Below are 6965 nucleotides of genomic sequence, written 5' to 3' on the forward strand. Positions count from 1 at the left end.
TTGTGAGAGCATCGCGACAAAGTTGCGTCGAACAGCAGACCACGGCCCTTACTCAAACATTCACTGACATTTTTTTGAACAAAATACATTATGTTATTAATATAAAATACTGAAATCGATGAAAAAAAAATATTTTTTTTTATATGTGATTGAAAAAATTCTTATTTTTTATTTAACACCCGTTAGGTAACCTGACATGGATCAACAAAACTTTTCAACACGAAGTTTTGCGCTTATATAAAACCAATTTTCATTCTCTCAACAACGGAATAGACAAAAATGACGAAAAAAATAATTTATACCACGTTGTTACCAGTGCCGAGAATACTCATAATCACGTGAAACGTTCCTTTATAAATAGTTTTTAATAAGATTAATATTATATAAGGATTCTCAAAAAATAATATCCGGATTTTCCACACTAACGGCAAATTTCATTAAATCATGAATGCATAGAACAGGTAGAGAAATAAATAGAGGGTAGGTAATAGAACAGGCAAACTCTACTTGGATTCAATGGGAAAGAAGATAAATTATGTTCAGTGAAGAGAAGATGAAAAAAATTAAAATGGATGCGATCGCCAACCGCGGGGGTCATATCTCGAGAGTCGAAACGACGTTGTTTCATTTCTAGAGATAAAGACGCTTCGCTCTGTTACACACGACATTCAAATATGGTGAATTTCAGCTTAATTTCTATTGAAAACGTACTGCTCAAGCGAGAGTCGATCAAAATGAGACAAAACTATCAATGAACACCAGTAGAATAGACATCAACATCGAAATGCGATGAAGCTCATTTTTCATTGCATTTTATTCATTTTCGTCTTGATATTTGAAACGATTTTCGATTAAAAATCTTTGCGTGATAGTGAAAATCCAAACATAAACAAAACCACTAAGAGTTCAAGTATGGTACCCCCTAAACTGCAACAGCCATTCATCACATTTTTATTTTATTTCAGGCGATTTTGGCATTGAAAAGTATACTATAACTCTTTAACTTTTTTTCGAGTGGTCCATGCGTGTTCAAAAAGGGGAATACAGAGGCCAAATCGAAAATCCCTTTTATCGAAACTTCAAAAATCGTTGGTCTTATTGTTTGCAGTGAATCGATTCTCGTTTGCCCGTGAATGACATACACCCCAATTACCTATATAAAATTTGTCAAAAAAATTGATGAGCGGAAAATGAATATAATCTTGTGTTGACATCCGGTTTACTGATACAGCCTTTCAAAGATCAGCAATGATGACAATGAGCCTTTCACCCAATACCCACGATATGGGTATTGGGTGAAAGGCTTCAACAGCGGGAATCGAATAACATAATTCCGATGCCATTTTGAAACGAAGATGGTGGCTTCTGGATTATTGGAAACGACTCAAAAAGACCGGGAATGGAGTTGTTGGAGTGGATTTAAACAAAGAATGTGCTACAGGCGTATATCGCGTTAGAGCGAAATGGCGATACTTGAAGAGCACGGAAATGGAAACGGGAACGGATACGGACGGTTAACGGTCAATGGTGAACAGGTGACGGGTCATGTGTTCTCCGGTAGCGAGCGCTCGGTTTGGGACCACGTTTTTTGTGAAACTTTGTGAGTATGACAATGAACTTTCCTTCAGGCGCCACGGGTACTTGCGGGCCGATAGCAGATATTTCTAAAAATCATGTTATGAATTCGTTCGTGTTTCAATTGCCGACACTCTCCATACGACAAGTCCTTTATCGGTCCGATGAGACCGGCGTGAACCAGACGGAAAATTTAGTGTTAGTACCCACAGACTGACGCAGGTCTAGACGTGTTAATCATCTCAGTAAAAATTTAAAAAAAAATCATTTTGATATTTTTAAATGAAAAATCGAATAATTTCCTCCATTCTCTGATCAACATTGTTTAGATCTTATAGGTTTTGACTTGTAATTTTTTGTAGTTAACCCTTTTAACCCTAGAGTAATGCGGGGCAAAGGTGCGCTCCTAATTGTTGTCGTCAAATAACTCCTGAAATAAAAGCAGATAAAATTCCGTTTGCTTACCAAATTGTAACTATATATCGAAACCTACCTTCGAAACGTAGTACAAGCATTTCTTGAGATGTGTTTGTAATTGGACAAACACCTGTTCTAATACAAAAAGACAAATGCCCCACTATGGGGCAAAGGTGCGCACCGTGCGGGGCTAACGTGCAGTTGTGAATTGAACTTCTGAGATAACTTATACCAAAACTAGAGGCTTTATCATCAGAAGTGGCAGAAACATCATCCCTAGGGAGTGTAGGCACCGTCCAGTAGGCAGGAGGGGTTGTTCTATGGTTTTTTATGGGTTGAGAAGAGTGGGTGTTATGGTCGAACATACACCAAATCATTTTTATTTATACAGACCTCAGTCGGGCCATTTTGAGCATTTCTGGAGTGCATTTCTTCAAATTAGTTTTCTTCTTGTGAGATCCATTAAAAATTTTGTTGAAAATTTTATATAATTTTTTTTCAGAGCAAAACGCTAGTACGAACTTTTACCCCACAGCCACTGCGCACCTTTCCCTCACAAGCAATTTTTGAACTAATAGAATTTTTGAAATAAGCTCTTGAACTTTTTCACAAAAACGAATATGCACTATCATCTACCATAGAATGGAGGTTTCCTTGATAGCGTAGTTTCGAACTTTCCAGTTATTTTAGGTAAGTAAATCGTCATCACCAAAACTGAGAAAATTAGATCAAAACACAAAACTCTTTTTACCTCATAACTTTTTGCCACTTTCATGAAATGTATATTGTATATATGTGTGAGCTGCTGGTGTAAAACTATATCAAACGAATACACTGTTGTCAAATTTTTATGCTCGTTTTCTTCAAAAAGGCCAATGCGCAATTTTGCCCCGCACTACTCTATATCGTCGTCTAAAAAAAAATAAATAAACAAAATAGTTTTCCAGGAATCCCCATGCAAGAATATCATATATTTCTGAAGCTAAAATGAATGAATTTTCGACAGAATCTCATATTTGATTATGATGATTATTTGGATATATAGTACGAGGGTCACTATTTATATTTCGGGAATAGGAACAAAAACAAATAGTTAAGCTGCGAATATATTTTTATTGTTTTTCAAAGTACTCGCCACGATGATCGATACACTTTTGCGCTTAAACCAATTTTCAAAGCATTTTTTCCAATCGACACGAGCCTTTTTTTTTGAGCAATTGTCAAATTATGTGGGATCCAACGTGAACATAATTTTCGCACAACTATCTGTTCATGTAAAATCGCATATATGCTGGTGGAACTAATGCTTAGGGATGCCTCAATCTCACAATAGGTTACATGACGATCTTGCTTAATCATTTCGTGCACAGCATCGATGTTTTCTGGCACTACAGTCGATTTTGGACGACCTTCACGAAACTCGTCGGACAGCGAACTAAGACCACGATTGAATTCACTATACCAGCGATACACAGTGGTTTTTGATGGAGCTTCATCGCCAAAAGTCAAATTAAAATGATCGAAGCACTCTTGTTGTGATAATCCACGTCGAAAGTCGTAAAAAATCATCGCACGAAAATGTTCACGATTCAGTTCCATTTTTTTGCCGAGACCAAACTTTCAACTAGATATAAAATAAACAAATAGCGTCTGTATGACAAAATGTTCTGAGTACGTATATCGTCAAAAATGTCAAACTTTACGATGGAACCGTCAGATGGACTCACATGGCATCAGTGTTGCCAATTCCCGAAATAAAAATAGTGACCCTCGTAGAACCCCGATTATCCGCGAGTGGATGATCCGTGGTGTTGATTTTTCGCGACAGCGAGTGCCGTACTAAATCTATAGGACTTCCCGGAATTGGTCAGAGAGTGGTAGTCTCATGTATTTTTTATGGTCATGGGTTTTACATTATTTGGCCACTGGTGTACACGACCTTATAGATGGATAGTTTAATGATTTCTGTATTGACAAATGTTTTGTTTCCGTGATGAAACATTTTTAGTTCTTTATTGCGTTACCTGTGATTTTCGTTATTCGTGGTGAGCTTGCTCAACTAATCCGCGGATAATCGGGGCTCTACTGTATTCTATATTTTTAGGGATTTTAATAAAATAAGTTTTGGAGAAAAATTAACTTTTATATTTGTTATAATTTTTTTAGCCCATTTTCTATTTTTTGATAATTTTAAAAGATAATTTATACAATTTCCTACATTACATTCTTTGACTAAAATTTTTTATGTCTTATCGTATTTGAGTAAGAAATTTTGGTAGAAACTTCAAACTAAAACAAAGACCATCAAAAAAATGTCTAGATTTTTTTTTGTTTTGGATTTTGAGTATGCGTTTTTGCATAAATGGCCTATTTCTTACACCCGCAAAGCTTCACTGCAATAGAAGATTGTGCTGGCTACTCTTTAGACGAGTTGGCATGAAACTCATCTTAACTTTCTTACTAGATATGAATATCGAAATAAATAAGTTCTAGGGAAGAATTCAAACAATCCACATCTTTTAATTTTTCATATCACAGCTTCGGGAACTCTCAACTTCTAAATAAAAATATTAAAATTTATAAGCTTAAATTATTATAATTATAAAATAAATTATAAAAAACAAAAATAAAGTTTGAGTAAGTTTAGTACGAACAATGGATTCTACCCACAATTCTGTACTAAAAATCGTATGAAAGTTCTTATTTTAAGGTTTGAAATTGTCTGTTGTGTATCGATCATTCTCAGGGCAATGTGTCAGTTGTGTAAACATACTCCTCAAACATTATTAACTATCAAATATTATCAGAACGATAAAGTTTTTCAAAAGGGAAATGGTCCTCTGAATCAATATTTGAATAAAAAACTAGGAGTTTATCCTAATGTGAAAATAAACAAAGAAACGTTTTTGGAGTCTGTTGACAGCATGCGACGAGAGTTGAGGTTGAAGTAGCTTCCCAGAAGCTCGAGCGAAAAAATGTTGTTCAACTAGGCACGAAACTGTACGCGGGCACTCCGATAAGGAAAACGTGGTTGTAAAACCTTCGGAAAACTGAAGAAATTCGATTTTGGTATATCCTGCTGCTACGATAGTTTTATTCAGACTGAGTGATCGATACAATGGATTCTATTTTTTTATAATTGTTATTTGCATATGTATGCGTGCAAACAGTGATAAGGAAATAGATTGACGCGAACTGTGTGGATTTCATTTTTATGGCGTACACGTTAATTCCTTTCTATGCAACTTCATTTAGGATCTACTCCAATTAGGTATTTATAAAGTTCGAATAGGATAACGAATTTCTGCCCTCAACAGAGTCTTTGGATCAATATAAAGGTATCATGGTTGTTCAGGATCTCCCAGAACGCCACCCCACGATCGCGGATAACTCACCGAACCGATTCGGAAGTCGCCCACAGGCTTGAAATATTGGCTTGAACTTAGTGTATCCAAAATAATTCTGTAAGGTTCAATTTGTTTAAATGACCAATGAAAAATATTTGAGACACAAAAAAGCAAAGACGATCGCTATTTTTCAGTTTAAGTTTAAGTTTAAGAATTATTAAAAAAAATAGTTGAACAGTTAAAAAAATTGTTCTTTCAGGTTTAGTACACGCACATGAATTCAAAAATACTGTATGTAAAATATGATATGACATTAGCTCAAAGGTTATGTAACCGAGCCTGTAAAAATAAACGGATTTATAAAAAAAATAGCTCAAAGCTAACAGTTTTCGATTCACCGCATTCTTTTTTTTTTAGTTTTATTGGCTACCGCTGCCATTCTGGTGGAAGATCAACATGGTACTGCTCCTCCAGACAGAACACTATTAATTTTCGGTTAAAGGTAAAGTTTAACGATCTAGAGACTGTGTCAATGCTTGACATGTAGATGGAGACAGGCTCAAGGGTTCGTTAGTGAAATCATGCAGGAAAAATCATGTGAAATAATGCAGGAAAAATTCTGTGAATGTTCGGTCGCGATTTGAGAAAAATAAATGCAACATGGATTTTATAAAACACTAAAAGGTTTTGATGGACATTATAATAAAATATGTTTCGAAGACTGGAAATTTTCCGGATAGAATCCAATTAGTGGACTCATCATTTATTAGATCCATGTTGGTGTATGTTATTCTGGGAATACATAATTACTTCTCGTGTTTAATACGTTAGTCGCCCAACGCGATCCGACTGAGTCTCTTGCGAGGCCCAACTTGCGATAAATCATCAAATGGAAATCGAAATTTGTTTCTGGACAACTTTTACATGATATAGCAATATTTTTTTTTAATTTGAAGGTGAACTGACAACAACAACACATGCCAATGTTATATAATGTTTGTTTTGTAAGGAACATTAGTACAAATCATTCGTAATATAAATGAATATATAGAGTACAGTACACACATTATATTTCTATGGTTTTGATTTAATGATTATTCTATATATCCTATGTTTATATTTAGGTGCATATTAAATCAGATTCCTGTTGAAAATCCTATTTATTTTGAACAATGGAAATATCACCAGTGCCTGGGTGATGGGGAGACGAACTTGTTAAACAAGAACCTGGGCATTGAACTCTTTCTGAGTGCGTGACTACACTCGTCAACTGAGTCAGTATTTGGGTGGGTGATGGTGGTGGAACACGGAAACTGTAGGGACAGAATGGTATTCCATGAGATGGGCGACTCAAGGTACATTGTATTTCTATGTCTCCAAGATTCCGAAATAATTTCTTAAAGAGTCTAGCATGCGCCAAAAGACAGTAAAAGATTGAAGATGAATTGAAGTTCTCGAAGGAAAAAAGGATATTTTGTAACGCTTATCGGCAACTTAGAAAATAAAACAAGATCTCAAAATCGATTAACAGGGGAAGAAAAAATAAAATGGACTCATTTCGAGGAAGAGGGTATTCGATTGCCTGATTACGGTTTTTGGAGGACGTGTCTCCGGAAACCGAACCAA

This window comes from Toxorhynchites rutilus, chromosome 2 (assembly GCF_029784135.1).
Source record: "Toxorhynchites rutilus septentrionalis strain SRP chromosome 2, ASM2978413v1, whole genome shotgun sequence".
Lineage (NCBI taxonomy): Eukaryota > Metazoa > Arthropoda > Insecta > Diptera > Culicidae > Toxorhynchites > Toxorhynchites rutilus.